This window comes from Lolium perenne, chromosome 6 (assembly GCF_019359855.2).
Source record: "Lolium perenne isolate Kyuss_39 chromosome 6, Kyuss_2.0, whole genome shotgun sequence".
Lineage (NCBI taxonomy): Eukaryota > Viridiplantae > Streptophyta > Magnoliopsida > Poales > Poaceae > Lolium > Lolium perenne.
In genome coordinates, this window is record NC_067249.2 from 171,342,646 (window position 1) to 171,352,570 (window position 9,925).

The following is a 9,925-nucleotide window of genomic DNA, read 5'->3' on the forward strand; positions in this document are numbered from 1 at the left end:
GAAATTACACAGAGCAGGATCGACAAGGCGAGGCGATGACGCGCCACCAGGGAAGAATTTGACAGTGACTCTTCGGATGAGACCCAGGAGAACGACGACAAGCTTAGAGGAGCCGATTGTTTGAGTTACAAAATTCGGGAGGCGATGCCACCCAAGAAATTCAAACCCACACCTACCGACGCCGCCAAATATGATGGGCAGCAGGAGCCAAGATCCTGGATAGAGGACTATCTGCAGACGGTAATTCTGCAAAAAGGGAATCAGATAGCAGCAATGCAATGCCTGCAGCTTTACCTAAAGGACTCAGCACGAGCCTGGCTCAGAGGACTGCCAAAGGGTTCCATCAAGTCATGGGACGACCTAGTAGAAGCCTTCGTCGCTAACTTTCAAGCAACCTACAAAAGGCCCGTCGGGATCGAGGAGTTACGGCACTGTCAGCAAAAGCAGAAGGAGTCGATGCGCGCATATATCGGGAGGTTCACCAAACTCCTGAATGCTGCGGAAGACGTATCTGTCGACAGAGCAATCGATGCTTTCAGTGATGGCATCCGACGTGAAAGCTATATAGAAGAACTTGGGCGCAAGAAGCCGAAAACCATAACCAAGTTAATGGAAATCGCCAATAGCTGGGCCGATGGCGAAGACAACGTCCGAAAGCCACGACAACGCAGTGACGACGAAGAAGATGACCAGCCGAAGCATGATTCGGGTGGTCGAAGGGATTGGAACAAGAGAAGGAAGAACCGCAGTTACGATGACAATAACTTGGTGGCCGCAGGTTACTCCGATCGGCAGGATGATCGGTATGACGACAGGCGAGACGATCGACAGGACGGTAATCGGAACAACTCTGGGAACCGTGGCAACTATAAACCACGACAACAGAGAACTCCCGAATTGCCTTACGCTGAACAGATCAACGCCCCTTGCTACCTGCATTCATATACCGATTCCAAGGATGGTAAAGTAAAGTCTAGCCACCTGCTCAGGGACTGTCGGCAGTTCCTCGATATGCATAAACTCATCCAGCAGGCAGGCCAGCAACAGCTACCACCACCACCACCGCCACCCCCGTCGCAACATCAAGTCCAGCAAGCTCAACCCCATCAACCCAACGAGGCGTTTCCACCACCACGTGGGCAAATGAGTATGATCCATAGGACAGGTGTTTCAAGGAGAGAGATGAAGAAGCTCACCCGAGAAATCAACCTGGCAGAAAGTGTTATGGCAAACATTCCTGAATATGTCGAGTGGTCATCTCAGGAAATCACGTTTAGTCGAATGGACCATCCGATGACTATACCAAAACCAGGGCACGCCGCCCTAGTGGTCGAAGCACAGATAGGAGGGTTCAAGATGAGCAAAGTCTTTATGGATGGAGGAAGTGGACTCAACTTGATATTCCTTAACACAATTCAAAGTATGGGGATCACCATGAGAATGTTGGAAGACTCAGACACCCGTTTCCATGGGATACTCCCTACTTCACCAGCGCACTCTCTTGGCAAAGCATACCTGAACGTCGTCTTCGGCAAACCCGACAACTTCAGGAAGGAGAAGATCGAGTTTGAAGTCGTGAACTGGGAATCACAATATCACTCCATACTCGGGAGACCTGCTTATGCCAAGTTCATGGTTGTACCACACTATGCATACCTCAAGCTGAAGATGCCAGGGAACAACGGGACAAACATCATAGTCTACGGAAGCTTCTCGCGTTCGGACAATTGTGATCGTGACTTTCAAAGGATTGCTGCAAAGTTTGGGCCACGGCGAGAGACTGTCAACCCCCCGCCTAGATTGACGATACAAGAAATCAAGGAGGAAAAACTCGACAGGGAAACCAAGAAGAAGCCAACTCCTGAAGCCCCAGCAGCAAAAGCATCGGCGGAAAAAGTTTCGGCAGTGGCCAAAGCAGAAGATGTAGGGGCGGCAAGATGCTAATAATCGCTGCCCAGGCACCTGGCGAAATCAATAGCACTGCAGCAACCACCAGCATGACGAAGAAATCGGAAGATGCTTCTGAAGAAGAGAAGAACCCCTTCCTTGATAAAACACTCCCTTAGTTTTTAAATTTTTTCCCTTTACTTTACACAGGGCCTCTTGTTTTCGCCCTCTAGTTTCGTATTTACCCTATCAATAAGCACTTAAGTTTCGATTCTTGTTAAAGTATTGCAGTAATCTAAAGCATCTATGACCGTGCCGCTGCCAAGTAACGGCATAACGTAACGTGCGGCAGAAGATAGCACCCAGGGCAAAAGCCTCTACGAGCACTGCAAAGAAGAATGAGGACATTAATCCTTCCCTCTGCTTCAGATGCCTCTACGAGTGCCGTACAAAGCAAGAGTATGGAAAACAAATACACAACCCACGCTCGATATTTCACTTATGGAAATATCAGAGAGCAACGGGCTCATCGGCAGAATCATTACACCTGAAATATTTGGGAATGACTGTCGAAGTTTACAATCGGTTGAAAGCAAAGTTGCGCATACAACAGGTTTAGCAAAACCTGCAACACGAGCTGATCACTCATAATGATTTGCTGACCAACTAATACACATACACCCAACGGGCAATTAAGCTTTGCTCCTTTGAATATTTGCCAACGGCATGGTAAAAGTACATATTCATGTATTAACCAGATAAAAAAAGTTTCGGCTCAACAATCCTAACACTCGGATGGACTAGCCAATACAATTTACAAAAGTAACTTTACACCTTCACATCACCCTTGCGGAGTTTCCCTTTCCTCAGGTACCTTTGACTCCTCCTCAAGTCTGTCGACAATTATATGGGCGGGTGCTAAAACCTTCGGGTACAACTCTTCAAAATCACCGGTTGCATTGGCGATAGATAACAAGCAGGCCGAAGGATAATGGGCAAGCACAAGGGCAAGCGTACACTTGGCCCCTGCAAAAACTTGAGCTCTTACTAGCTCCCGAACCTTCTTGGCATTTCCAAACTCAGACATCAAAGTCAAAAGAGTAGGGGGAACTGCATTCAAAGGAAACATCGTCTTCCAAACTACCCTCATAGCTTTGTAGCACTTGTCGAAGAACTGGTGGACCTGTTGCACTCGATCCTGAAATTTGACGACAGCTGAGGCCTTCGAGTGTTCCCGCCAGAAAATTTCTTCGGATGAGGAAAGCTGAGTCAAAGCATGCACTCGCTCGTGTATCCGCTTGTTCTCTTCCGCATGGTTCAGAGCTATGACTGGAAAAACAATCAGTAAAGACTCAGACAAGAAGTTACTAGCAAACAGGCAAAAGGATCAGGAAACTTACAGTTTAAACTTTCGGTAGCCTTATGCAGCTCGCTAAGAATGTACCGCTCCACGTCGGCTGCAATCTCGCTCTTTTTATTGACAATGGCAGCTAAGGCATAAGTGCTGCGTAAGTCCTTTTCCATCTGCGTGACCCGGTCCTTCATACGCTGGATCCGATCACTTTCAGGAAGGGCACCCGACGAGTCGTCAACAAACGAGGGCACTGGGAAGACCTGCAGAAAATACCGTTATAAAGGGATGATGGATATGGTACAGCCGAACATCCAAAGTAACTCCCATCGGGAGAAGTGCAAGAAAGTGATATCATAAACAAAAGTGTGCCAACAACACTGCTAGCACGAAGTTTATTACAAGCATAAGTTTTGCGGCAGAACAATGTTTCGCATCAGCTCAAGGCACAAGTTTGTTACAAGAATCAAGGGAGTTGGGTCTGAGTCGATAAACTGGGTCCAGCCGACGACTTCCTTGATGAAACTAGTTCAAGGAGCTGACGGGCACAAGTAAGAGCGGACGCCTTAAAGGTGCTCAAATCAACAAGCTGCCCGTCTCGCTCTTTCGGAAGCCCCTTAGTCATTTCCTCGATGTCACCCTTAAAGCCGTAACCCATCATAAGCTGGAAGGCAAGGACAGCACCAAAAGTGCGCGATGTACGCTTGAATACCTCGATAACCTCCTTGGTATCAACCGCGAAGGTATCGATCAGTTGTCCCAGGGTCTTCTCTTGCTTGATCTTGGGGAAGATCATCGAGTGCATCCGCGTCAAGGCACCCTTCCCCTTCACAAGAAGCTCTTGTGTAAGCTGGTGAGAAGCAAGAATCGTTGATACAGCATTCGCTGGGGAGTTATTTGGAACTCTTTCCAGGGCATCGACAGGGATGTTCGCTGCCTCTGCAGTAGAAAGGAGGGAAAAATTCAGTCATTGACAAAAAGTTCGAATCCATAAGTACGTCATCCGACGGAAGTATGTCAGAAATTACCAAGCAAAGCCAAAGAAGACTGACGAAGGACTTCATCCTTTTCGCCTGCCCGAGCTTCAGCCGTCAGCCTGGATGCTTCTTCCTCCTTTAGCTTCTCTTTCAGCCTGGCTAGTTCCTCCTTCAGAGAATCGATCTCTTGGCGAGCCGCAGCAGCTATCTTGACTGCGCCATCCAATTTCGAGGAAGAGGATTCGACTTCCTCTTGTAGCCGAGCCTTGTCAGCTTCTAGAGAAGTGAATCGGGAGGCGAAAGCTTCCAGAGAAGAAATAACGCCTCGCAGGTCCTTAAGAGAGAAAGAAAAACAATTAAACAAGGCATGCTCCAAGAAATCTGTATTGCAATCAGAAGAGGACTTACAGAAAAAGGAGTCGCAGTGGCAGCAGTTGGAGAAATATCCTTTCCTTTGGAAAGGGAAGAAGCAGTCGATGCTTGGGCCATGGGGGCAGCCTTAGGAGCCGAAGCTTCGGAAGCCACCACGACTGGCGAGGCAGCATCAGATTTGGCTTTTTTAGGTGGAGGCTCGATAAAGCCCTCATCGCTGCCAAGGAGAATGGTTGACTATGATTATAGAAGGGATATGAAAACTAAAAATGCAAAGTATAACTTTTGGAAAGGAACTACTCACATGTCGAAGAGATCATCTTCATCGGCAAAGCCGCCGATTGATCTCTTCGCAGGCGAAGCTTTGGCCCCTTCCGCAGCTGCATCAACAAAAGTATCACGATCAGTGTCGTCATTACGCACTGATCCATTTGCGACACAAGTGTTATCGGCTGAGGAGGGAAGGTCAGTGTGGGCAACGTCGAGATCCATCAGACTATTATATTCGTCCTCTAGACCTGTTTTCTCGGTGGTGTGAAAATCTACGGGGATTGAGGAGCCTCTCCCCTCAGAAGTATCATCCAGTGAATCACGTGTATTTTCAGAAGCCATGGGGATCTGGCGAAGAAAAATGACAAGTAAGAACAAAGGTAATTATGTCGGCTAAGAAAAAAAGGCATAATAGAGATATGAAGAAATAAAAATACCCCTGTTGGTGGATGATCAACGTCAAGGGGAGCATAAGAAGAGATCAGCGGAATCGAATCTTCCTGGTTAAAGGAAGTAAGGCGACGGACTTCATCAAGCAACTCCTTTTCTGATAGATCGGCAGCATTAATTCTGGTTTCATCCTTTGGACCTGAGTACAACCACATCGGGTGAACTCTGGCCATGACTGGCTGGACTCGGCGCCTCAGGAATACTGCTGCCACCTCTGTACCAATCATAGTTTGGCCATCGGCCTCTTTGATTCGAAGGAATTTGGCAAATAATTCTTCGGTTGAAGCCCTTTCGTCGGCTGAGAGAATATTCTTCCAAGATTTCTTGGGCTTGGCTTCAGAAACATCGGCATAGCAAGGGAGCCGACACTCGGGTGACGAGGAGTCCTTGACGTAAAACCACTTCAGCCTCCATCCTTGCACAGACTCTCTCATTGGGAAATTAAAGTAATTGACCTCTGAGCGAGCAACAAAACCTACTCCTCCGGTAACAAAGTACCCATTACTACTGTTGTATCTCTTCACATAGAAGATCTTCTTCCACAGCCCGAAGTGAGGTTCAATACCCAGAAACGCCTCGCAAAGGGTGATGAACACAGCAACATGGAGGATTGAATTGGGGGTAAGTTGCCATAATTGGATTTCGTACGTCCGCAAGAGATGGAGGAGGAATCCATGAGTGGGGAGCGAAAGGCCTCGGTGAAGGAAAGATAAGAACATCACAGTAAATCCAGCAGAAGGATCAGGCCGAGAAATCGCACCTGGAAGGATCACATCTCCCACATCGGAGGATATCAATCCTAGGCTTCGGGACCTCTTCTCGTCACGCTTGGTGACGGTTGATGCTACCCAGTCCCCAGGTTGGACCTTTGAGCTTGGCGGCGCTGGCGGCGCCGGAGCTGGAGGAGGGGCGCTCGGAGCGCTCCCCTTCGAAAGAGAAGAGGAGGACTTGGCGGCGGCACCTCCGCTGGTGGAACTAGCGGCGGCGGCAGGATTCTTCTTCTTCACCATTTTAGGATCTGAGGAAGATCGGAAAAGCTGTGGTGGCGGCGCGACAATGGCGAAGGAAGGAAGAAGGGGAAGAATGAGGAGATACTGCAGGAACCGTGGAGAAGAATAGGAATTTTTCGCCCTTTGGAGATTTTGAGGAGAAATTAAGAGTTAAGTAAGCACGTGGCGCTTGAGGAAGGGGAGGAACCGGCGGCCCACTACGTCCACGATTGTGCGAAAATCGAGGAGCCACCTCGATCGTTACGCGTGTAGTGGTCAAGCCCTAAAAAACTGATTGCACAGAGCTAGGGCAAGCCCGTCAGGTCAGGACCCGTCAAATCAGCCCACGGCAGTTACACGTCAACAATGACGTCATAAAAAAACTAGAAGCACTCAAAGGAAACATGAAAAGTCATCGGATAAAGGGCTTGAGTCTACGCACGGATTACAAGCATCTGAACCTAGACTCGGGGGCTACTCCCATCGGGAGTACTGACGCGTACCCGATAAAAGAAGACTTGACAGAATAAGCAGTCGAAGGTTTGAGTATGTACCCAGACTCGATAATTACTCCCATCGGGAGGACGAGGTGCACACCCGTTAAAAGTTTTTTGCACTCTAGGATCATGCCCGGGGACTTGATTTTGTGTAGGGTAACGTTGTTTCACCATCGGTAGTTAACCAACAAAAGTTGGGCACGTTACTCATTATCCTTTGCGTAAAGAAAGTATATTGGATGACCTATGAAGATCTGCGAACAATTCGGCAGAGGAGAGTATTCGAGTAAGAACAACTTGAGTCTACGCACGGATTGCAAGCATCCGTACCTAGACTCGGGGGCTACTCCCATCGGGAGCGCTGACGCGCACCCGATAAAAGAAGGTGAAGCAGATTCAAGATGAACAAGGACAATGAAGGAGAAGAATATCAGGAGAAGACATGCCTTAAGTCTCTACCCGAATTATCTTCGGCTAGACACTCGGGGGCTACTGACGTGGGCATTACCCTTCGAGTAACCAGCGTTGCCCTATCCGGTATTGACTAATTGGAGGCCCATGAAGATACCTGAAGGCCTGATGGGCCGCTAGGTCGGCGTACCAGAAGATTCCTTGACGGGCAAGACAAAGAAGCAAACAAACAAGGAAAGATTGGATCTAAACTACTGTAAATCTAGTCGTATTCGGTTAGACCTCTTGAGACCTGGCCTCCTATATAAAGGCCAGGAGAGGGGCTGCCGAGGGACACGATCAATCTTAGCAATCTTAGTCAGGAAAAGCTTAGAGCTAGGTAACCCTAGCAATAGCAATCTCGACTAGATCTCAGCCGAACTATTCGGCACCCCATTGTAACTCATTATCTTCATAATCAAAGAACAGACAGGCAGGACGTAAGGGTTTTACCTCATCGAGGGCCCCGAACCTGGGTAAATTGCTCTCCCCGCTTGTCTGTGAACCGATGTCTCTTGTCAGCCTACAGGATTCCATCAACCCTAAGCCCCTATCGGAGGGCATTGGCGAGGAGTACCCTCGACAACGAGTATTACAGTAGATTGTATTCGATGTTAAGAATGGACCGGGATCCATAGTTCACTAGAGGTGTCTCTCCCATAAGATAAATAGCATGTTGGGTGAACAAATTACAGTTGGGCAATTGACAAATAGAGAGGGCATGACAATGCACATACATGATATGATGAATATTGTGAGATTTAATTGGGCATTACGACAAAGTACATAGACCGCTATCCAGCATGCATCTATGCCTAAAAAGTCCACCTTCAGGTTATCATCCGAACCCCTTCCAGTATTAAGTTGCAAACAACAGACAATTGCATTAAGTATGGTGCGTAATGTAATAAATAACTACATCCTCGGACATAGCATCGATGTTTTATCCCTAGTGGCAACAGCACATCCACAACCTTAGAACTTTCTGTCACTGTCCCAGATTTAATGGAGGTATGAACCCACTATCGAGCATAAATACTCCCTCTTGGAGTTAAGAGTAAAAACTTGGCCAGAGCCTCTACTAATAACGGAGAGCATGCAAGATCATAAACAACACATAGGTAATAGATTGATAATCAACATAGCATAGTATTCTCTATCCATCGGATCCCAACAAACACAACATATAGCATTACAAATAGATGATCTTGATCATGTTAGGCAGCTCACAAGATCCAACAATGAAGCACAATTAGGAGAAGACGACCATCTAGCTACTGCTATGGACCCATAGTCCAGGGGTGAACTACTCACTCATCACTCCGGAGGCGACCATGGCGGTGAAGAGTCCTCCGGGAGATGATTCCCCTCTCCGGCAGGGTGCCGGAGGCGATCTCCTGAATCCCCCGAGATGGGATTAGCGGCGGCGGCGTCTCTGGAAGGTTTTCCGTATCGTGGCTCTCAGTACTGGGGGTTTCGCGACGAAGGCTTTAAGTAGGCGGAGGAGATAGGTCAGGGGGCCACACGAGGGCCCCACACAACAGGCCGACGCGGCCAAGGCCTAGGCCGCGCCGCCCTGGTGGCTAGCCACCTCGTGGCCCCACTTCGTATCATCTTCGGTCTTCTGGAAGCTTTGTGTGAAAATAGGCCCCTGGGCGTTGATTTCGTCCAATTCCGAGAATATTTCCTTACTAGGATTTCTGAAACCAAAAACAGCAGAAAACAACAACTGGCTCTTCGGTATCTCGTTAATAGGTTAGTGCCGGAAAATGCATAAATGTGACATAAAGTATGCATAAAACATGTAGATATCATCAATAATGTGGCATGGAACATAATAAATTATCGATACGTCGGAGACGTATCAGCGGAGCAGATGGAGGCAGAGCTCAAGGATCTGGTGGATGAAGGCTGGGAGTGGCATGTGCAGAAGATCAACGATTCTGACTTTGCGATGTTCTTCCCCTCCAAGGAAAGTCTGCACATGGCCATTAGGGGTGGCGGGCTCACCCTCCCGTCCAACAAGCTGCATGTCATCGTGACAAACAACGATGGGGACCCTTCGGCGGCTGAACAACTTGTGGAAGTATGGGTCAAGCTTTACGATGTTCCGCCAGCATACCGGCAGGCAATCCGCATCCTCCTGGCCACCCGCGAGCTAGGCAAACCTATTGCGGTGGACGAAAGCTCTTTGAGTTCATCTTCGGAGCCGATTTGCCTGCTGCTAGGATACAAACCGTCAACGAGGCTTCCATCTTTCGTCATTCTGTTCGTCAATTCCCAAGGTTTCAAGGTCCGCGTGGTGCCAGAGGCTGCGCCAACCAGTTCTGTGGGAGCTGGTCTACCCCCACCACCGCCGCACCTCGCAGATGACAAGGAGGAAGACCCAGAGGAATCGTAGGGTGATGGTTGGGATGGGTGCAGAGGGAAGCACATCCAAAAGACCAAGGAGGCTGCCGTGATTGGAGCTAGCGCGTCTGCCTCTCCCAATCGAAAAACTGCTGGCGGGAGCTCCCTCGCGTTGGACCCTACGCTTCCTGCTTCGGCGCCGAGTCAGTATGGCTCCAACCTGGCCGGTAAAGGAGACATCTTCCCGACGTTGGCAAAGATCGTGCATCGGGTGGCATCCACGGAGAAGCTGGCAGAGGAATCGGCTGGTTCTGGGGGTGCACAGAGCCCGCC